The 25,148-nt window shown below is 31.0% G+C and overlaps 1 pseudogene; it reads right to left on the bottom strand.

The window, feature by feature from the left end:
- Positions 1–245: 245 nt before the first annotated feature.
- LOC126729199 (60S ribosomal protein L7-4-like) lies at positions 246–3,803 on the bottom strand (annotated as a pseudogene).
- Positions 3,804–25,148: the final 21,345 nt, after the last annotated feature.

The following is a 25,148-nucleotide window of genomic DNA, read 5'->3' as shown; positions in this document are numbered from 1 at the left end:
TAAACATAACTGGCAGATAAAAAAATAGAACAACATACTACAAGTAATAATAAAAATCCAAGGAAAATATTAGCACCACTGAGTACTCATAAATGGTAAAAACTAACTGAAAAGGTAACAAAATTTTCTGAAATTCATATCCAAAAAAAAAGGGTAGACACCATTAACAATTGGTGTTCAGATTACTTCCAGAGCCAGGAACAATGAAAACCTCAATCCTCCAACTAACAAAATAGTGCAGAAGTCTAATTCATTCTCCTGATTATCTCGCTGATGAAATCTGTAAGGTTGAATTTTATCAATCATCTTGTTGGCTTTATTCCGTGCCAAATTTGTTTGTATTTTAGCAATTAGTAACCCTGTATTTAGGTGGGAATTATGTAAGGGTAATGTGTAGAGAATTTCACCTAAATCCCAACCTGTGAGAAAAAAAAAAAGAGAAAACACACGCCAAAGAAAAAAATAATCACACACACAAAACAATATTTACGTAGTTCGGCAATTTGCCTACGTCCACGAAGTTGCAGGGATTTCACTATTATCAGGAAAGAAAAAAAAATACAAGATGTGGCTACAATTATTCTTCACAATAAAAACACGGCAACCAAACCCACAATAAAACCCTAATCAAAGTTGGTTTCTATTATACAAAATGGACTAAGCTTTAATAAATCTCCCATTAAAAACCACGCAATATTATTCGGGTTGGGTCATCGAACTGGATCAAACAAAACTAAGCTTCACAAAACCCAACATAATGTGTGAGAGAGTGTAAAGAAATGTTCAAGATTGTGCAAAGAAACAGGGACTCGCGACTGGATCTCGCGGGTGCCTCGCGGCTTGCAAGCCGCCAGAAGTTGCACATGTGCCAAGCATGCCAGAAGTTGAAGCGTCATGCCAACTGGAGCACTACAGGACAAAAAGTATAGACTGACCGTTCAATTACCTCGCGGCTGGAACTCACGGCTCAATCAAGTCGCAAGGCCAAGCCGCCAGCCAAATCTATTTTGAAAAAACTGACTCTTCGCATTTCAAACACATACAAGTATAAATACCCCTTATACCCACAAAATGTAGAGAGCTTCCAGAGAGAATTTTGAGAGAAAAACCCTAGAGAATTTTGAGAGAGAAACCCTAGAGAAAAATAAGATTGACTCATCCCCAATCTTCACATAGTGACTCTTCAAATTTCTCTACTCTCACCCTCTCCATTGTTACATCCTTGAGAGGTACATTACCAAAACATTTTCTCACTATACCCACATCTGTGAGAAGGCCATTTGGTGCTTGGGAAGTAATTAGGAAGGGACCAATTTCATATTGGTTGATGCTATGATTTATAGCGGAATCGGGTAAGCTAAAGAAGACAAAAGTTCGGCGCAACCTCGTTGGAGTAGGAGCTTGGAGGGCTTAAGTACACTGGGTAGATTAAGCTTGGAGGGTCTTCTGCTGTTCATGTATCCCAATTACATTCTTTAGTGGATTATTTACCGCTTGGAGGGCAGCGGAGAGGTTTTACGCCGAGGGTTTCGGTTTCCTCTTCGATAACACATCGTTGTGTTGTCCTTGTGTTTGCATCTCTCTTCTCTTAATCTTTGCCATTTAATTTCTGCTGTGGATGTGATTTTATTTGATTTAGATTGTTTATCAATTCTGTATTAAGTTTATGTTCATATTCTGCACATTAATTGTTTGATATTAAGCTTGAATTGATAATTTGTTAATTGGGGGTCTAAACGTTTATAGTGTTTTATACACTTATTGAACTTTCAAAATCCTCGCAATTTCCGGCATCTCCTCCCTCAACGTATTGGTTCCTCTTTTTCTTTCGACCACCCAAGGGTGCCTTCAGCTTAACCATTTGGATTGAGAAAGAGGGAAATGAAGTAGAATAGAGTACAATAGAGTAAAATTGATCCAAAATTACTCTATTTTTAATAAACTCTACTCTATTCTCTTCCACTACCTCTTCCCTCCCTCTCAATCCAAATAGGCCCTAAATGGCCACAGGGAGTTGTTTGCTTGCTTGAAGTGAGGTCCAACTGTCATTATCTCATGGATGAGATCTTCCGTGCAGATAATGCCATACTTCCCCAGAGCCTGTGACAACATTAATTATCGCATATAAGCAACAATTTAAAACAAACACTTCCCTCACAAAACAGCACTATCTTGGAATTACAAACTTGTTCAACAATGGCGTTATCAGTCAAAGCAGTTCTCTGCTGGTTCAACTTTCCATATCCTCTTCTATAGTTCAGTTCCCTCACACTCTTCAAGTTGGGATATCTATAAACATGCACAACCATTTAATGAGATGCCATGCAAATTTTGAACTACAGATGTTTATGAAAGCCAAATGACCAGAGGGAGAGAGAGAAAAATACACACCCGTAAGTCACATAAGGCTCAACCCTTTGGAGCCTATTCACTGTAGCCTTGTTCACTTTCAAGAAGACGCCATTGAAGTTCTGTTTTAAAGAAAAATAAAAAAGAAATATGAAAGAAATTAGCTGAGTCTTGTTTAAGAACTACGTTTAATCAACCAGGCATTTCGTTAAACATAGACAAAAATACATCAAACCATTACAACTCAAAGTCATAATAATCATGATTAAATCATCACTCAAGCAGCCTAGGAAATAGTAATCATGTTAGCCATGATTGATAACACCGGTAAAATAATTTTACTAATTTCTTCAATCATTCAATTTCATTATTTCAGTCCCATTATTTTAAAATGGTGAAAGATCACATACTTCTAGTCCTAGATGAGTTTGATTGGCCAATCACTGTATACTGAAGGTGTGTTATCACTAAGACCATACACGTTCCATTCGTAAGTCCACAGTCACCATATCCCAGCTTTCAGAATAAAAGAATCAGGCATAGTTTCAGATTAGCTTATACTAACCCTCACAACATAGGGCTTAAAGTTACAAACTATTCAACAGTAACCCTATTAGAATAGTGTATACGTAATGCTTATATAAAGATCTAAAAGTTAAAAATAAAACGTTCTTACACCTTGACACTAGAGGATTGAGCTTTGCCTCAGAATTCTAGGCTATGACTCAAGGATCTTAAACCTAAATAGCTTAAAAACAAGAGTACTGCTAGTCTATATACAAATACACAGTACAACAAGCATATAGTCTGAGCCTGCCTTACCCTTTCAAAAGGATGTATTTACCTTCATGACCAAGACAAAAATAAAAACCATAGTAACCAGATACCGTTATATAATACCATAAGGGATGAGTTTCATGTAATACCTGTCTCAAACGCAAAAGCTGCAAGATCTTTCTTGTCTTTGGGTGCGTTGCATTGATATTGTAAGTTCCAAATTCCAAAATATAAGAACCTGGTGATCTACCATAAAGATTCACGTAACGGAGTAATCAAACATGGAAACTTACCCACGAATGCGAATGATAAACAAAAGTTTGGCCTCCGGGAAAACATAAAATTAAAGCCTCCTTTCATCTTTGCCTCACGCTTCAGCCTAATCAGCTCCTTCTCCTGAATAGCCCAAATAATAATTAATAATTAAGGAATCATCAAAACATAATGCTCCAGTATTCACTAAATATAATTACAGATGACTAATAATACATACCGCTGTTCATACTCCTTTTGAGTACTGCTTGGCCCTATTGAAATCCAACTTCCGGTTTTCTGCATTAATCTTTTTTTTTTGTAGCCTCAAGATCTTGCATTTTTGCCAATGCCCATTCTCCCTCCCTCTTCCTCTTCTTCAACACCGACTCTAGAATCACCGTCTTGACTGCGCCTTCACCCATCTCTGCAGAAACAAGATTAATCAAGAAATAAACAACATAAGTTCTAAGCAAAAATCAATGATTATATCGGCACATTAGATTTTGAACATCAATCATAAGTCTACTACATAATATATGGTCATTATCACTTCCAAGCATATATTAAATAAGATATCCTGTGTCATTGCTTCCAAAATCAGACTGTAAACAATTTCAGACAAATAAAAATTCAAACCATTAATCCTTTTCGCTGCACTAAGCGCTATTCTTCTCAACGGGTACTATAGGAATAGGCTTAATAGGAATTAGAGGATCCTATTTGATAGGTGTGGTTTATTTGGGAACTGTACATCATAGAGATAATTGACACAGTCGAACTGATAATTATTTCCAATTTTTTGATACCACAAAACACAATAAAAATGTGAAGTTATATCATTATCTCCTTTGAATAATCAACAATAAAATGATAAATAGAATAAACAACAATTAGACTCATTCTTCATTCACCATGGGCAAGAAATTACAAGAAAAAGAATACTGAATAACCATATTAAAATTTTCATTAGAAAAATGACAGTAAAAATGACTATACGAAAATTAAACAAACAAATTGAACCCAATACAAACTATGATAAGCATTCACAGAGAAATAATAGACCAAAAAATGAACTTATTTAAACCAGTTTCATACTAATAACTTGCCATGAACAAATAAATATCTGGAAAGAAATAATACTATCAATTCATCACAATTCTTGGATTTTACGAGCAACCAAGCAAGGTTCAAATTATAATTTTGCTAGGTTTAGGTCTAATCCTAGCACATTTAATTAACTTAATCAAAAATTATTTTTGTTGCCAATGATATAAAACCCTGACTAAATATATATAATGCTTACAAAAGATAAAGTTATTCAAAATTCCGGTTTCACTTAGCCCTCCTCACAAGCAAAAGGGGAAGCACTCATCAAAACATCAACTCTATAATAGGTTTATAGGAATGTATTATTCCCAACAAAGAATTATGCCAAATAATATAAAGAACATAAACAAGTACAACACTATAGTTTAATCAATGTGATATTCAAACAAACTACACAAAATTTTCAATTTCCATGCTTTACCATTATTTTCCCACCTCCCAAACATAAAACAAAACAAAACAAAAAAAAAATCCAAGATCCAATAAGCATACAACAAAAATGAATACTGAGAAAGCTTAATACAGCTACAAACTCCACAAAATCTTAAATTTCCACACTATTCCACAATTTTCCAAACACCCAAACAGAAAAGAAAAAAAAAATCAAAACCCCAGTAGCATACAACAAAATGTGAACACCCACAAAGCTTTAAAAGGTTTGAATAGGGGCGCCACACACTCCTTAGGGGTTCAAATGCCTTTATTATTTTTAACATATATTTATATATATAATTTTTTTTACTAGCTTAACTTACCCTTAAAAATAATTTGGTCATATTCGATCCATTTGGTCCTTTTCGATCCACTCAGTCCACTTTGGTTCAATTCGGTTCATTCAGTCCTATTCGATTCACTTTGGTCCCATTCAATCCATTTTGTACACTTTGCCCCCATTTGGTCCATATTGGACCTATTCGGTCAACTTTGGTTTAATTTGGACCTATTCAGTCCTATGCAATCCACATTGGTTTTATTTGGTCAAATTTAGTCCATTCTATCCACTTTGGTTCTATTCGGTCTATATTGGTCTTATTAGGTCCATTTGGGCTACATTGGTCTTCTTCAGTTCAATTTGGTCCATTCTGTGCACGTTGGTCCTATTCAGTCCAATTTGGTCATATTGGGTCCTTTCCGGTCCACTTTGGTTCTATTTGGTCCAATTTGATCCTATTCCATCCATTCTGTAAACTTTGGTCTACTTCAGTCTAATTTGGTCCTAATCAGTTCAAATTGGTTCTATTCGGTCCAAATTGGAATTATTTGGGCCAATTTAGTCCATTTTGACCACTTCAGTTCTATTTGGTCCAATTTGATTATATTTGGTCCTATTCAGTCCAATTTCGTCTTATTCGGTCTACTTTGGTTCTATTAGGTCTACATTGGTTCTATTTGGTCTATTTTGCCCACTTTGGTGTACTTCAATCCACTTTGATCCTGTTTGGTTCACTTTGATCCTATTCATTTCACTCGATCCTATTCGGTCCATTCTATCAACTTTGTTCCTATTCAGTCCACATTGTCCCTATTCAACCCATTTTGTCAACTTCAGTCCAATTTGATCCATTTTTGTCATAATTAGTCCATTCTATCCACTTTGGTCCATTCAATCTATTGGGTCCAATTCGGCCAATTTGTGTCCACTTCAGTCCATTCAAACCACTTCAGTCTATTCTATTAATTTAGGTCCATTTTGGTCTACTTTGGTCTATTTTTTTGTGTACTTACATAATGGAAAAAGATAGGTTTAGACTAAGATCATCTATTCTATATATATATATATATATATATATATATCTCAAACTCATAATATCTAAAATCTTAAGTATAACATTTATTATTACTACACTCTTTTTTTTTTTTTTTGAGAAAGTTTCAACTTATGGCGTCCAATCCTGATAATTACTCTTTATTATTAAACCAAAACACCAATCAGTTTTTGGTGTAAACGGGGATTGAACCTCAAATTTCTTATACAACTATCAGAGATTTTACCAATTGAGTTAACTAGAACCCATTTATTATTACTACACTCCTGATAAGCCACATTAATGTAGCATTTCGATCCACCTCAGTCCGACTAAATTTAAGTGAAAGTCTTTCTAAACATGAAGACTATGAATATTATACAAATGCACTTTGGGGCAATTACTCATTTGTTTTTAATGTCATTACTTTTAAACGAATTGCATGAGATTGATTACATCTTCAAGTAAAATAAATAAATAAATTATATATATATATATATATATATGGGGGAATGGGTTCAAGTTATACCTAATATAACTTAATTAGAGTTAACCTTTTTTCAACCATCCATTCCTATTAGATCCAACAGTTAGCAATCACTTTTTACCTATCATAAATAAGTCAAAACTTTTTTTTTTCTCAAAACTCTCTCTCTCTCTCTCTCTCTCTCTCTCTCTCTCTCTCTCTCTCTTTGACATTGTCATGTTGAGGAAAAAAAATTAAAATAAAATTTTTGAAACATGTCTCCCCTACTCTTTTCTACAACTTTCGATCATAAATATTCTTATACATATCACAATAAAAGACTAAGAAAAAAAAATGAAAACTAAATTGAGATGAAAATCAGTATGTTCAATGCTTGAAATTGAATTGTTTGTTTTGTGTCAATAATTTCTAGATTATGAATTTTATGATTCTTTATTATTATTATTATTATTATTATTATTATTATTATTATTATTATTATTATTATTGGCCTTTTGTAAGTTTTAAGAACTTTTATATTTGAAAACGTCTGGCAGATTTAACCAGCTAGAGCCATAGATTTTATAATATATTATATTAGTTAGGATTGAACTAATTAAAAAAAAAGCGCTCACATTAAAAGAAAATGTATGTGAAAGGTTTTAGTGGTCACAACCTCACAGGTAAGGGATGATTTTAGTATTTGGATGTAATGGTTTGAAAAAGTAATTTGAGTTTGGAAATATTGAATTTTGAGGGCAAATAATGAGTTTAACCACACAATATGTACATTTATTGTGCATAACCTTCTTTTAAGTCCTAGAGCATGATTTCATATTAGTAGGCTGTGGACTTTTGGTTTTCTATTTTGAGGTTTGTAAGATTTGGTAATGAAGTTTGTAAAAGTTTCTAAAATATGGTGTTTTTTTTTTTAATAAACTTTTGGTATGTAGAAGAAGAAAAGGTATGTTAAGAGGCATGAATTGGATCTCTGTAGATTTAATTTTGATTTAAATCATGAAATATGCTATTAGTAATTCCTTTTTTTGTTAACTATAGTCTTGAAGTGAGTTATGATTAATTGATTGATAATCAATGTGATTGACCAATAATTTAGCTTTATTTGTTCTCAATTCATTAATATCAAACATGCTCTATCTCTCTCTCTCTCTCTCTGAAAAATTGGTTAATTTGGTTTGATTTTTAGACAATTTCTTATTGATATAAATTGTGCTTAAGAATGCAGAATACATGCTATATATGTCCTATGAAGTTAGATATGAAACTATTATTTCAAGGTAATAGATGGACTTAACTGAAATTTTACATGATCAATAATATATTTTATAATGGATCATGGCAACATGGTTGAGATTCTTTACAAACTACAAATGAACTAAATGCTAAAAGAAAGCTATATGTAATAGATGCCACCAAAGTATATTGATATTTTTATTATCATATTTGACACCAAAGTATCTTTATATACTAAATGCTTCAGAGACACTTATACCAATTTTGCTCAAGCTTAGTAGAAAATATGTATATGTAAATGTGAATTATATATGTTTCCTTATAAAATTTGATGTCTAACATGTCATAAGTATGTTGTTTTTATGTCTTTCCTGATATTGTAAATGTTTATCAATTGTTTTTATGGAAATAAATAGCATGGTAGAAACATAAGTAGTGTGCATTTGTTTCATCTAATAAAAAGTCTTTATTTTGAACTCTAATTATTAATTATTAATTTGTTTTTTAATTCATTGTAGTAATTTTTTTTACAAACAAGGGTATCAGACCTTTTTAAGTATTTGACTATTCTCTTGAGTATATACAGTTCCTCAATCTTACACACACTAGGTTTTTACAGAAAATAATCCATTGGGGTGACCCCAAGATATTGGCAAGAGGTAATCCAAAACCTCATAGATATCATGTGGTTTTAGGAATCACTAAGCCATCTCAAAAGGTTACTCACTATAGCATTGAACAAAGTGAAGATATTTAATATTTGCTAACTAACTAGTGTATTGCATAAATTAGCGACTAATTATTTTAAAAATGATTAGAGAAGGGCCACGTGCCACACTTGAGGGCAAGTATAGCCTCCTTTGGGCCTCTAGTTTGGGCCACCCTACTCTAGTTGAGGGCAGCCCATTGGTATACAGCTTGTGGCCTTTTAGCACGAAAATTTTATTTGTTTGGGTAATTAATTTGAAATTAAGAAAAGGTTACAAAAAATCATAGAAATTTGTTGGAACTACTCACACATCCATCAAGATCAAGCGAACAGTCTCGCATTATCAGTATGGATGGAAAATTGATTACACTTTTTTTAAAGAAATTATTAGACATTATATTTGGCCATATTTTTTGGAGGACTTTTCAACATTGTTAATAAATTTAATTGGTCATCGAGACAAGTATTTGAATGTCACAACTCACGACCAATCCTCTATTTTTTTTTTATATAGAAAATCCGTCTAAGTCAACAACCAATCTGCTACAGATATTACTAATGACTTTTTTGTTTATAGATATCTTGGAGTTCAATTCATTGAATATGTGAGATTCTTTTTTTTTTTTTGAGAAAGAAATATGTGAGATTCTTAGTGAAGGGAATACACTTGAAATTTCCAAATATATGAGAAGCAATAATAGAGAAAAAAAAATATGCGTCAAAGAAAAACAGTCACGCAAGATAATATTTATATGGTTTGGCAATTTTCCTACATTCGCAGAGTTGTAAAAATTTCACTATTCATAGAGAAAAATGTAAGATGTGACAGTACAGTTTTTTCTTTAAAAAACAACATACAAAATCCTAATCTCCAAAACAACAGTTTTTTATCTTGCACATAGGATTCACAATAGGCTACAAAATAGGCCAAAAAATTTTCCTGGGGGCGTTGCCCTCTAGACCCCCAAGGAAGCTTTTCCATGAGCTCTCCACTACATGGACTAAGCTTCAAAAAATCTCTCATTAAAAACCGTAGCAATATTATTTTGGGTCGGATCATAATCCGAATCAAACATAACTAAGCTCTACAAAGTTCAATACATAGAATTGTAGGTTTTAAATTTTGTTTAATATTTTAATAGTAATAATAATGGGGAAATGAGATTTGAACTCTAATTTACATCATAAAGAAAAGCAAAGAATGTAACCAAGTTACAAAACTCTTAAGAGATTTTCGATGGTTTGATTAAAATAGAAAAAAGAATAATTCATCCTTTAGGCCCCCAGAGGAAAACAAATAAAATTTTTAAAGCTAATGGATTTGTGGACTTCAAATAATAATAATACTATAATAATGTTCAGATTAAAATCAAAATAATATTAGCAATAATAAACTTGACCTTTAGCTATAGTCGATCTCATAAAGTTAGAGATATGCATTGAACCCATCAACCCATGATCCAATTTGTCTTGATGTCTTAGGTTGGTGCGTTATGTTGGTTTCTAGATTTTTTTTTTTTTTTTTTTTAAAATCTTGGATTAGGTCAAGTTTGTGTTGATAAAATTTTCAAACAAAGTATCCCGACCTAACTCACACTATTAATAGTTTAAAATATATATGTATTTTAAATTTGTTAGTTTGGATTTTGGGGTTTGGTTTAAATTTACCAATTTGATTTTTCTTTTTGTTGGTATTTTGATGCTTAATTTTGATGAAATAGAAATATTATACCAATCATGTAATTTGCAATAAATTATCTAATAATGAACTTAAATAGTTGAATGAAAACCATTTTTTTAACGATTTTAGGAACATAAAAAAATTTCACAACTTCTGAGATGGTAGGTTGTGATTGGTACAACAACTTTCACATTAGCCCATTAGTGACACTACTTTTATTAAGCACCAGTCACATGAAAGTATGAAACCTCAACAGTTCTAAAATCTTTCATGTCACTAGACTTATTGCTATTTTTTTGATAGGCCTAACAAAATAATCTCAACCAAATCCCAACATGTTGGGTTGGGTTGGGTTGAGTTGATACATAGAGCTATCATAGTTTAGGTTTTAGCTTAAAGAATTTTGATTCCGAAAACAAGTAGTGACATGTTAAAAATAAAAAAAAAACCCTCAAATCCAACCAAATTGATCCGTGACTTTTGTCCAATGCTCTAATGTACTAAACAAGACACGAGAATGACATCTAATAAGTTTTAGACACATATCTATATTGTGTCCAATGCGCTAAAATGCTGGATACAAGCCAAACTACCCCAAATAGATGTATATAAATATTTATATTTCCAAAAACGTTCATTTACCGATCCTTTTCATTGCAATGATAAAGCCCAACTCATCTGCCCATTTAGGTAAAGAATAATACTAGGGCCAAACTTTGTCACAACTTATCCACACGGCGCCAGTTGGGTCGAATATTGTGGTCCTAGCTAGTATTTTTGTTTGAGTAAATAATGGTCCAACATTACCCGGATAAAGGGAGCCTATTTATTTTAACCATTGCGGTGCAATGAAGCAAGCGCGTTGGGACCGTTGGGCTGCTTTGCGTTCTTAATCGGCAACCGCGTGAATAAAGGCTTGTGTCGTGGTACCCGCTGGATGGCCGGGTTAAAGTTAAAGCTTTGCGGTCTAAAAGAGGGAAGCGCGTAAGAATAAAGGGTGGAAGACTTTTATTTTATTTTAGACTTCATGTACAAGAGAATATGATCACTACTTTCTTTGTAGGTTTTCTTTTTTTATTTTATTTTATTAAATTAAAGTTTCTTCACTTTAAAAATGTTGTTGTCAATTGGGTGTTTAAAATAAACATCAATGGAAAGAAAAGTTTAGATATTTATTATTTAAATAATTGTATATGAGAGCTTTATATAGTCTAAAGGCCAATGTTTTAAAAATCGGATGGTTAAAAAAAAAAAGAAAAAAAGAGAGAGAGGTTAAAAGTTTTTAACTTTTAAGATCGGATCAAAGTTCGATTAGAAGTTGAACCGTGATACCTTAATAATTAATAATATGATCGAATAAAATAAACATATATAAATTTATCATTTTTACTAAAAAAATGTTTTAAGAGGTTCAAGTATATAAAGGTTAAGGATAAGATGAGATATTGTGAAGATGTTATGCAAGGTATGAGTTGAGTTCCATATAAGGTGTTTACTAGGTTCCACGTAAGATGAGATATTGTGAAGATATTGTAATACTTATACTAATACCTTGAATTTTTTGGATTTTTGTGTGGATTTGGATTGTGAAGATGTTATGCAAGGTATGTGTTGAGTTTCAATTGGGTATTTACTAGGATAATCTGGGATACATAAGATTTTATTAGGAGCCCTATTTGCAACTTAACTAGTCATTCTGGGATAATATAGACTCTTATAACGTAGGTGTGATTAGCGTATCCATGATTCTTTAGAAATGATATTAGAGTCAACCTAATAACTAGTAATGTCATGTGGCTCAGAGCTACTATAACAAGATGTGAATCCTACGAGGACATTTGGGATTTAAGCGGGAGGTGGTCCAAATAGAGGACAATTAATTCTCCTTGTTTGAAATTACAATACATTCATTGTAATTTCAAACAAGGATGGCTCAGAGCTACTATAACAAGATGTGAATCCTACGAGGACATTTGGGATTTAAGTGGGAGGTGGTCCAAATAGAGGACAATTAATTCTCCTTGTTTGAAATTACAATGCATTCATTGTAATTTCAAACAAGGATAATTAATGGTCATATGTTCAGAAGAGGAAAATTTATTAAACTTAAGAGTCGCACTCTAAAATAGGGGTCGGCGCAACCCAGCCAATGGTGCAAAAATGTTTATAACAAGTAGTATGGCCAGTGAGGATGTTTGACATATGTCGAAACGAGTAATATTATAACCACAAACTTTTTTACAAACTATTGAAGTGACAAATTTTTACTAATTTTTATATGAGCCCATCACTTATATCATTTTTTTACTTACCAATAACTACTTATCACATCAATGGTTTTTAAAAAAATTATAAAAAAAAGTTTTTAACTCTTTAACATTTTTTTATGTTGACACCCCGTTATGCCCCCTGATGGCTATTTTTGAACGGTACACGAATAACTTTAAAAATATTGTTTTATCTTTATTAGTGCTTAGTCTTCTGGGGAAAAATAAGTATACCAAGTTCATATATGTCAATCGGATATAAAATCACAAATTTTAAGAAAATATTGAAAAATAATGCCGTTCAATCTAAGTAAATGCTTCTCCATCATGAAGAGTGAAATTTCCTTCAATTTTCTTCTTCTTCTTCTTCGTTTATTTCTCCTCCTCCAATACCTATTTTAATAGATTCTTAAATGAGGAGCTTACACTTTTCACATTAATTAGTAATAACTTAAAGAGATACCAAACCGGTATTAATTAATATTTGTTTAAAAATCAATAATGTAACAAAATATATTCAAGCATATATTTTGTTACATTATTGATATTTAAACAATATATTATTGATCTCTAAATTCCTATAAATGATTCTAATTTATAAGCTTCGTTTGGTTGGGAGAGTAAAAAAGTAGAGGGATAGAAATTAGGGAGAGATAAAGAAGTGAAAGGGTAGAAGATATTTTAGTTTTCCTTCATGGTATTTGGTTGGTGGTGAAAAGTGGAGGGATGAAAAACTTTTTTATTTGATTGAGAAGATGGAAAACGAAGTTTGTATAAATTTACCCTCATGCCCATATTAGATTAAAAAAAAAACATTATTTTTTTATTAAAAAATTGTGTATGGATGAACACTTCATTAAAAAAAATCAAACAAAGGAAAAAACTAAAAGAGAAGTAATAGAAGAAGAAAATACAACAAAAGAAACGACAAAAGCAAAAAAAAAAAAGTCGCTCTGGGGGAAAATTTTGTCCAAAGTGGTTGGACTTATTGTCCCTCGTTTTCTCCCCAATTTTCTCCCCATTTTGGAGAGATTGCATTTTGGTGGGTCTAGGGAGAAAGTATTCGAACCCCGCCAATTTTCTCTCACATTTTCTCCTCGAACCAAACACTTCAAAATATGATTTTCTTTCCACTTTTCTCTCCTCCTTTTCCATCCCTCCCAAAACCACCCTAGCCAAACGGGCCTTAATGTTTAAAGTGATTGCTTTTAGATTTTTAGATGAAGTGACCAATTTTTAAAGTGACATGTCATCACTTCATAGAAACTAAAAACAATCACTTTAAGTTTAGAGTAATGCTATGTCAACAATATTTTTACAACAAATCTTTGGTAATAAGTTGTTACTACAAGTTCTAATTTAAGTCTATCATTGAAATTATTTTTTTGCCCATCAATAACAAATATTAATAACTTACCTCCTAATATTAATTGTGAAATTGTTGTGGATGTATCATTTGTCTTAAGTTTCATAGGGACATTTATTATTATTATTATTATTGGATTAATTAAAAACGGTCACTTTAAGTTTATTAGGGACTAAATTAAAATCAATTACTTTAAAAGTTAGGAACTAAAATTACTCATGAGCTAAACTTCAGGAACCAACGATATATTTTAGCCTAAAATATATAACTTTAATTTAATAATAAAATCATTAAGATTTTAAGGATTTTGCCGAGAGTCAATAGAGACATGTAGGGTTCAAATCTCCAACTTCATTGCAACTATTGAATAATTTAAATAAAAAAAGATTTAAAGAATTTTATGATGATGCTATTTCAATCCTTTCATGATGGGCTCCATAAGGATATATTGTTTCAAAAGAAGCTACAAAAGTTGAAATCAATTGGTTTTCACTCGTATCATTTGACTATGTTAATCAAATTATTGCATTATATTCCATAAAGAAATGTATATTGCCTTCCTTTTAATGTTCTAGAAAAGACTTTTTGAAAACTTGTGAAGCATATTTGAAGAGATTAATTATACATGTGATAATATTGTGTGGTCAGAGGAAGATTACATGTATTCAATATATAAGATAATTATCATTCTATTAAAGGGATCCTATTTTTCAAATGAGAAGAAAGCAAATCTGAATGGGTGGACGATTGTCATCCTTTCAATGTTGTTCTCAAAAAGACCTTTCAAAAGTATGTGAAGTGTATATGAGGAGACGAATAATATTTGATATAACTGCATGGTGAGAGAGAAAAGACATACATCCAATACATAAGATAAATTATAATTAGAGGGATCATATTTTTCAAATGTGAAGAAAGAAAATTTGAAGAGGTTGACGATTTCTCTCCTTTCAATGTTGTTCTATAAAAGACTTTTTTAAAAACGTGTGAAGTGTATATGAAGAGACTAATAATGTTTGATATATTGGTATGGTGATAGAGAAAAGATATGCATATCCAATACATAAGATAATTATTATTCTACTATTATTAGAAATTTCATATCATAGTCATCAATGACAAGAAAGCGAATTTGAAGTGTTGGATTGAGATTGCAGTGGTGGGGAGGAGAGATGGAAATATTGATGGCACGATTGGTGGCAACGAGTGGCCACGCTGCTAGTGCTGATAGTGTGTCTCGGTAGTGGGCTGGTGGCATCACATGATATGGCCACGGGGATGGGATGAATTTTCAAAGTGATAGTGGAAATTGAAATGAATCATAAACAACTACTTCCATATTACTGTTGACAATGTAAGTGAAAAGTGAAATCTGTATGTAATATTTTTTCATTGATCTACTGAGTTGCCATTAGCTCAACTGAATTATTATTATTATTATTATTATTTTGGTCGAATAAGTGATTTAGAGTCTAAACTTCAGTCTAATGATAAGGAACAATTATCAGGAATAAATACTATAGGTAAAAATTCGATCATATCGATAAAATAAAATAAATAAATCAGTAACACAATCTTATAAAATCTTTATAAAATAATTTTATGGTGCTCCACTTCATTCGTGCCACTTTTTTATTTGTTATTGCTGCTGTTTCCTCCTCTATAGCAAGTGCTGCGCAATTTCTTCAAACGGGATATATTCATGTTCATCCTCCTTTTCTGACACATTCAACTGGTTTACATTATCTTTGTGGAATCTGAATAAAGTTTATATTCTAGATCCGGGAATGTTTTTACTTCTACGTACGTGTTCATATTTTCCACACTGTATTCAGCTTTTCCTTGGTCAATTACTTTTGAAGTGGATTTGAGGTGTATCCTTGTAAGCTTTATCAAGCACCAACACACACTCAAAATAAAATTTCAACCTATAGTATCCTTTCCATAATGATATGATGATCTACTGCTGATTGCTCTTTATCATTAGAGCAAAGACACTAATTAATTTTTAATGTAAAAGTAGTTCGAATGAGATTTAGATGTTCTATTCAACAATAAAAGCATTTTTTAATTGAACTAACTAGAACCTGCTCTTTCATTTAGTTTTTGATCAAACAATTTAATCAAGAAAAGGAAAAAATGGGCCACATCACAGGTTCTTGACAACAAATAAAAGTTGTAAAAAGCTTTATAATTCTATTGACATTTCCTAACATTTCCAACAAAGATATTCAATGTTCAATTACGTTTCCCCTCTCCTATATTGTATTTATCGAATTAAAAAAAGAAAAAAAAGCATTAATATGTCCATTAGATATTGCAATAGAAAAGAAATTTAACTTTAGTGGTAGAACTTTAACATAAAGCTCTTTTTGGTGGATTATCAACACTAGCATTTGTTCTTAAAAGAGCTTTTTAGCTCTAAAAGCTCTTTAGTTATAGAACTTTTGCATAAAGCTCTTTTTAGCTCTTGGTTTGAAAAACTTTGCTCAATTGATACACATAAATTTATATTTTATAAATTATTATTAATTATAGGGTATACAACCTAATTAATTTTATTAAATTAATATTTTATAAATTTCTTGGATTACCTATTTTGTATGTTTTAATACATACCAAACTTCTTGTCAATTGGGTTTTATTTACTTTCTAAACCATAAGTCATATTTTTGAATATATAATTTTAAAGCCGAAAAAACTCAAAACTTAAACATTTTATAATTATAATAACACATTTATTAATATCGGATTGTCTTAATATTTTGTATGCATCTAAAGTATAAGATGATTACATAATTTAATGGTGGATTTGTTGAAAAATCAAAATCCCATAGAAAGTTGTTGAATGTTGTGATATTGATAAAAGTGACTTGAAGCTAATATTATTAATGTGTGTATATATATATATATATATATATATATATATAATACTTTAATTAATGGTGTTTTGAGAAATTTTATTAATATTCACTATCAGAATTAAAAATTACTAATTTTTTCTGCATGTTAATGAATATTTTTACACTTTTAGTTTAGCATCTAGCATTAGGAGTGACAAAAGTAAGAATATGTTTTTTTTAGTCTTACCCTAACATGTATTCAACAATAGTCCTACCAAAAATAAAAAATGAGGACAAATAATAAAAATAAAAGTAAGGATAATAAAGTTTATAAAAACACAGGCAATTATGATTTCATAAAATGAAGACACACCTTATTTCCCTTAAAATCAGTATATTATCTCTCTAGAGTGTACGTAATTGATTGGAGTTACAGACAGTTTTATTTTCGGAATGATTTGATTTTTTCTTATGTTTGAATATTTATATACTTTTTGTTTTGTAATATTTAATCTAAATTATCATTTTTTTTTTTAAAATCTAAATTATCAAATGGATCTATTTTAAATGAAAAGGATTCTAATATACCACATAAGAAATTATCCTAATCACTCACTTTTGTGGAATCTGAATAAATTATATTCTAGATCCGGGAATGTTTTTACTTCTACGTACGTGTTCATATTTTCCAAATTGTATTCAGCTTTTCCTTGGTCAATTACTTTCGAAGTGGATTTGAGGTGTATCCTTGTAAGCTTACAAGCTTTATCAAGCACCAACACACCTTCAAAATAAAATTTCAACCTATAGTATCATTTTCACGATGATACGATGATTTACTAATTGCTCTTGATTTACTAATTGCTCTTTATCATTAGAGTAAAGATATTAATTAGTTTTTAGTATAAAAGTAGTTCGAACGAACTTTAGATTTTTTATTCAACAACAAAAGACTTTTCTAATTGAACTAACCAAAACCTACTATTTCATTTAGTTTCTCAGTAAACAATTTAGTCAAGAAAAGGAAAAAAGACAAAGGAAAAAATGGCCGGGCCACATTACACTTTTTCTGTTTAGCTGAGGAGTAAAAAAGTGGGAAGATAGAAAATGGTGGGAGGGTGGAAAAGTGGGAGAATATAAAATATTTTAATTTCCCTCATTTTTGTTTGGTTGGAAGTCAAAAAAGTTGAGGGATAGAAAAAATGTGTTTGTATAAATTTACTCATATACCATTGTTAAAAATTATGCCCAATTATAACAAAAAAAAAAAGGAACAAAAATAAAAAAGCAATCACCCAAATTTATTAAAAAATAAAAATCATGTCTAGAAAAAAAAAAATCACGTCTAAACAAAAACAAAAACAAAAAAAGCACAAAAGAAAGCAAAAGGAAAAAAAAAAAAGGTAAGAGGCAACATCCATACCAGAAGAAAAAAGGAAAGAAGGAAGAGGCAACATACAAATCAAACCAAAAAAAAAACAACAACAACAACACACTAGACAAGCCCATGTGCACTGCACATGGGCATTTTCATCATTTACCTATCAAACTCTCTCACTCAGTTTTCTCCCCATTTTGGAGAGAAAACTTTTTGGTTAGTTCAGAGAGAAAACACCCAAGCCCCACCATCATTTTCTTTTCTTCCCCTCCCAACCAAACACTTTCCAAAGAGTTTTCTCTCCTCCCTAAAATTAGGGGTGTGCATGGGTCGGGTTGAGGGGATTTTTTGACCCAACCCACCATGGTGGGTCAAAAAAAATTCAACCCGACCCAATCCATCATATAAGTTCAACCCAACCCAACCCAACCCACATGGGTCGGGTTGGGTCGGGTTGAACCCATGGGTTTGACAAATTTTTTTAGTATTATTATTAAATTGAGTAGAAAAAAAAATATATATATTAATATATTAAAAAAACCTAAATATTAGTATCAATGTAACTCTTTAAAGGCAAACAATACTAATAACAAAACAACAATAGTAATTTATTAGGATTTGTGTGAACTAATTGACTTTTATATAAGATAGGAAGAACTGGCTATTTGAAAAAAATTTATTAATTATATAATATATTTTATATATATATTAAATTAGTATTAGTAGGAGGAATTGAGGAAATGCTGCTCTACAGCTGTTTTTTTTTAATTATTAAATATAATATATATATTAATATATATATATATATATATATATATATATATAAGTGCCCTACAATTGATTTAAAAAAAATTATTAAATATAAAATATATTTTAAATATATATTAAATATGGGTGGGTGGGTCGGGTCGGGTTTGGCGGGTTTGTAATTTTATGACCCAAACCCAACCCGACCCGTCATAAAAAAAAAATTTGTAACCCAACCCAACCCACCAAGCCTTAAAAACCGACCCAACCCGGCGGGTCGGGTTGGGTTGGGTCGGGTTTGGCGGGTCAGTGGGTTTTCTGCACACCCCTACCTAAAATCCACTCTACCAAACACACCCTTCGAAGTGATAAAAAGCTTTATAATTCTATTGACATCTCCTAACATTTCCAATAGAAACATTCAATGTTCAATTAAGTTTCCCCTCTCCTCCATTGTATTTATCAAATTAAATAAATAAACATTAATGTGTCTATTAGATATTGCAACAGAAAAAAGTTTAACTTTAGTTGTAGAACTTTTGCATAAAGTTCTTTTCTGTGGATTATCAACGCTGGCATTTATTCTTAAAAGAGCTTTTTAGCTCTAAAAGCTCTTTAGTTATAGAACTTTTGCATAAAGCTCTTTTTAGCTCTTGGTCAAAAACTTTGCTCAATTGATACACATAAATTTATATTTTATAAATTATTATTAATTATAGGGTATACAACCTAATAATTTCTATTAAATTAATATTTTATAAATTTCAACGTTGAATTACTTGTTTGTATGTTTTTAACATATACCAAACTTCATGTCAATTGAGTTTTACTTACTTTCTGAACCATAAGTCATATTTTTGAATATATAATTTTAAAGCTCAAAAAACTTAAGACTTAAACATTTTATAATTATAGTAACATATTTATTAATATCAAATTGTCTTATTATTTTGCATGCATCTAAAGTATAAGATGACTATATAACCTAATGGTAGATTTGTTAAGAAACAAAATCCCATAGAAAGTTGTTGAATGGTGTAACATTGATAAAAGGGACTTTAAGCTAATATTATTAGTGTGTGGGTATAAAATGCTTTAATTAATGGTGTTTTGAGAAATTTTATTAATATTCACTATAAGAATTAAAAATTACTAATTTTTTCTGCATGTTAAAGAATTTTTTTCACACTTTTACATTAGCATTTAGCATTAAGAGTGACAAAAATAAGAATATGTTTTTTTTAGTCTTACCCTAACATGTATTCAACAATAGTCCTATCAAAAATAAAAAATGGGGACAAATAATAAAAATAAAAGTAAGGACAATAAAGTTTAAAAAAACACAGGCAATTATGATTTCATAAAATGAAGCCACACCTTATTTCCCTTAAAATCAGTATATTATCTCTCTAGAGTGTAATTGGTTGGAGTTACAGAAATTTTTTTTTTTTTTTCCCTGGTATGATTTAATTTTTTCTTATGTTTGAATCATTATATTCTTTTTGATTTGTAATATTGAATATAAATCATCAAAAATGGATCTATTTTGAATGAAAGGATTCTAATACCACAAAAGAAATCCTAGTCACTCACTTTTCTCACTCATCCTTAACCTCTCTTTTGTTCTAGGGTCCCATCACTAAGAAACCCTGGTATTTGTATTTGATTTAATTTCTGGACTACTAGGCTCTTTTAACACGAAGTTTTTACGTGCAACCAAATCCCCAAGAGTTCAAATTGGATCAACACCTTAATTAACACAGGAATATACAGTACCCTAAGCTAGCGAAAACTAAGAAATACAATAAATAAATAATAATAATAATCAGCCAGAGTATATGTTCTTTGCTTAGAAAGTGAGTTTCTATTTATATTGGAAAGTTGATACGGTTTTTGACTGTTATTATGTTATTCTCTATTAACACCTTTGATAAGAGATTGCTACTTCATTCATCATGTGTTAATCATGTGCTATTTTGTCATCTTTGTAGTCTTTTGTTGCACTTGTTGCATCCACAAGGTGCCATGTGTCAGTAGTTTTTATTTTATTTTTAATTATAGAACTAACAAAATGATACTATGCCATACTGGTCCCCATGTTTATCGATTCGATCCACCAAAGAAGACAAGAAAATGACAGAGCAACTCTTGGCACGTGTATATATATATATATATGTGTGTGTGTATCAGCAGGGCTAGTTATTATAATAATGGTGTTCTCTCATCTATCTTATCTAGAGCTTTACTTATTATGAGTATGGCCCTATCTCAAACTTTATAAAACTCATCGTCCCCTACACGCATTTGCTTCTTCTTCTCGCTAAAGAACATGCTACCCATAAAGTCTCTTTACTACCAACTCGTAGCTTCTTTATATCTTTGTTTAACTTTACGCTTCGATGGCAGTTGGCAAACTATACGTCGCCCATCACAAACATTGAGTAGGCTTAGGGGAGGAATAAAAAGAGAAAGGTGAAAATTCATTTAATGCGATCAATTTACTCTAACCTAATTTAGTAATTAATAATCAAATAAAAGGAAAAATAATTAATAATTAATAAAAGGAAAAACGTAGAAAGATCCCTTGATGTTTTAGGTCAACAATTGTGGATGGAAAGTTGTCTTATACACTGATTTTCCTCAAAATGCATTGAAGAATAAGAATTGACTAGACATTTAAGGATAAAATATTATTTAGGTGCATGCACTTGGAGAAGTACAAATTCTAACATGACCTCATCAAAATAACAAGGGTTAGTGAGGGTTAGTGAGATGATGAATGATAAGTATCATCATTGAAGGGAAGCAACCTGAATTGCCATGGTAAGTCCCCTTATGATGTAGAACAAACCGCTATGACCTTCATGGAACATAAACGGTGCCTAAAATCGTGCAAGGTAAAAAAACACTAGTAGAAATTATTTGAGCGACAGAGTTAGAATTGCATGAAATTTGGTCTTCTGATCAGTAGTCGTTGCTCTGTCACCATGTGCACCCTGATTTGGGCGAATTTCTTCATTTAGGCTTTGAAAACAGTAATTTTGCATTTTTTAGTAATTTTTGTTTTCTTAATAATTTTTTGCTCAAAAGTTAGAATAAATGCCCACTTGTTTTGAGATGACCCTTAAGGTCAATAATTTATGATTTTGTGAATTAGGGTTTCAAACGGTTTCCTAATTGTCCAAGAGTTTTACTTCTTTAAGTATTTATATATTTTGTAGCCTTCAAAGACAAACAAATTATTATTAATAAAAATTCAAACATTTGTTTATTGTTTTCTCAAGTAGATTCCAGACCTATTGCATTTTGTATTGAAGGAACCCCTCATGGATTTGATATTTATAACCAGAACAAACAGTTTAATTTCTATTCCATCAAATAGGGCATCACTTGTGCTTTCTTCAAGCTTTCGCGATAGCACCTTATTTGATTGCTTAGCGATAAAGAGGATAGGGGACTGTCGAGATAGCTATTAGGTTTATCATTGTCTTTTTGTCCATGAAGTAAACAGATTCATTTGACATATCATTGTCTTCTTTGCTGCAATAGTACTTGTCAAATGTGGAAAATTTGGGATGACAATGAGACAAGGTAGGGTATGTGCACTAATTTTCCTCTAAATGCACTGAGGTATAACAATTGACTAGAAATTTGAGGATAAAATATTATTTATTTAGTGCACGCAATCAGAGGTTCAAAATTGAGGCAAATCTTGAATCCTAGATATTTAAAATAATAAGAATTAAGATGGGCCAATGAGATGGTAAAAGATAAGCTTTCATCATTGAACGACAAGCAACCTGGATCACCAGGGTAAGGTCCCATAAGATTCATCATTGAACGACAAGCAACCTGGATCACCAGGGTAAGGTCCCATAAGATTCATCATTTAATGGGAAGCAACCATACTTGATCGCTTATTGATAAATGTGGTAAAGGTGTCGAAATAGCTGGAAGGTTTATTATTATCTTAATTGTCCTATTGAGAGCAATCGTATTAGTACTTGTATATAATAGAAAAATAATCAAATTTTAGCCAATCAAATACAAACTTTACACACATCAGGCCATGCAAAATTGTGTGAACAAAGATAAACAATTTTAAAAATTAAAAAAAAATTGATAATTTAATTAAATGTAATGTAAAAATAAATAATCTAAAAAGTGAATATATATATATATATATAAATAGAAAAATTAGGTTTTTAATTATGATAAAATAGACAGAAATTTTTGCACAGTTGATGCGAAAGAGATTGATTTAATATATCGCTGTCTTTTTTGTTGTAGTACTTGTCAGATGTGGAAATTTGTGTCTACATATTGATAAAACTTAAATTCATTCATGACTTTTGTAAAAGATTTTATTTTGGGTCTTTGTGTACTTTTTTTCTTCTTCAAATAATTAAAACTAAAAACTAAAATCTAAATAATCATTTCAAAATATATAGTTACCTCCACCACATTAACCAATAAAGGAATTTGCAAAGTAAGGGAGAAAGTGAAAAGAGAGTCCATTGTACATCTTAAACAATATAGTTGACTTTGTTAAAGGAAGAAGAGGGAGCAATGCTCTCAGAGAATGTAATAAATTTCCTTTATGGAATGCATGAAGCCACTCACTCATGACAAAATATATTAAAGCTGTGGATTCCATTTATGTAAAAGTCAAAAGGAGGGAGCAATGCTCCCGGAGAATGTAATAATTTTCCTTCATGGAATGCATGAAGCCACTCACTCATGACATAATATATTAAAGTCGTGGATTCCATATATGTAAAAGTGGTTTCATAATATAATCTTTTTCACTAATCCAAAGAAAGTTAACTTGTATATTCCAATCATGAGAGAAAGTGTAATTCATATATATAAAAGTGGTTCCATAACATAATCTTTTTCACTAATTCAATGAAAGTTAACTTGTATATTCTAATCACAAGAGAAAGTATCTTATAAACCAAATATGAAACAACTGTTTCATAATATATAAGGTTTACATTTATGCAATAATGTAAGTCTCACATTATTTTTTTGTTGGTGTATATCATTGTTGGCATCAATTTGTTAAATTACTCATGCACCCATGCTAGCATTTGCATGCACACACATGCAGCAGCAGGGCAACTTCGTAGAAATTTCCTGTACCTAATTTCTTGTTTTTCGCAGTTGAAAGCCTAACTTCTTGTCTTCGCACTGTAAAACTCTGTTTGCAAATCAGGGCTTCTTTTTCCCTTATCTTTGCATATTCTTCCTTACCTTTTCTGTCTTTTGACTCTTTTCTTCTCTTTCTCTATCAGATTCGGTAAATGATATTACAAAACTGCTTTCACTTTTGACTCAGGAGCTTAGTTTGGTTCATTTCCATGGGCATAGAATTATAATCCTTCTCCTTCTGCTTCACAAGATGCAAACCCCACAAAAGCTTTTCCTTTTCCTTTTTTCTTTCTTTCTCTGTGCTCTCTAGTCCCACCTATCTTCAAAAACATAAGCAACCCATTATTTTCATAGCCAGATGAAAACGAAACGCACCGACACTTGTTTTATTTTCTTAAAGCAACATTTGTGTTTTTCTCGTTATTGTACTCTCCGTCTCTGTCGACTACTGCTTCCGTTGTTTTCAAAGAGAGTGGTGGATCCACCAACCAACCATATATGACTTTTTTTTTTGTTTTTTTTTTTTAACCCTAAAATTTGTACTTTCCTTCTTTTTTCACATGATCACGTGTTTATTTTTCTTTAGATAATAAGAGGCTATTTGGTTAACTGAAAAAAGTGCAATATTTTGTATTCAGTTTTTTGTGGGATCCAGTATTAAAAGAGTGGTTTGGTTTTAATATTTGTACTTAGTTTTCATTTTCAGTATCTGAAAAGTTGGATTTGAATACAAAAAATGAAAACAACTTTTCAGCGTTTTCATTTTCTATGAATACGAATATAGTGGCATATTTGTAAATATTATGAAAACACAAATCTACCTTTTTTGAGTGATGTGAGTGTGTGTAAGTGAGGAAAATTATTATTATTTTAAATAGAAAACAATGACCAAACCTGGGTATAACGCATTCTATATTCAAACTATGTATTCAAAACTACTTTCCTAACACTATTAAAAATGAAAATAAGTGTTTTTTTTCTTTCTATATTTAGATTTAAGATTTGAATATAAAATATTAGAAATGAAAAGTGGATACACCACTTTTTGAA

This window comes from Quercus robur, chromosome 5 (assembly GCF_932294415.1).
Source record: "Quercus robur chromosome 5, dhQueRobu3.1, whole genome shotgun sequence".
Taxonomy (NCBI): domain Eukaryota; kingdom Viridiplantae; phylum Streptophyta; class Magnoliopsida; order Fagales; family Fagaceae; genus Quercus; species Quercus robur.
This window is presented reverse-complemented; position numbering and strand designations above follow the sequence as displayed.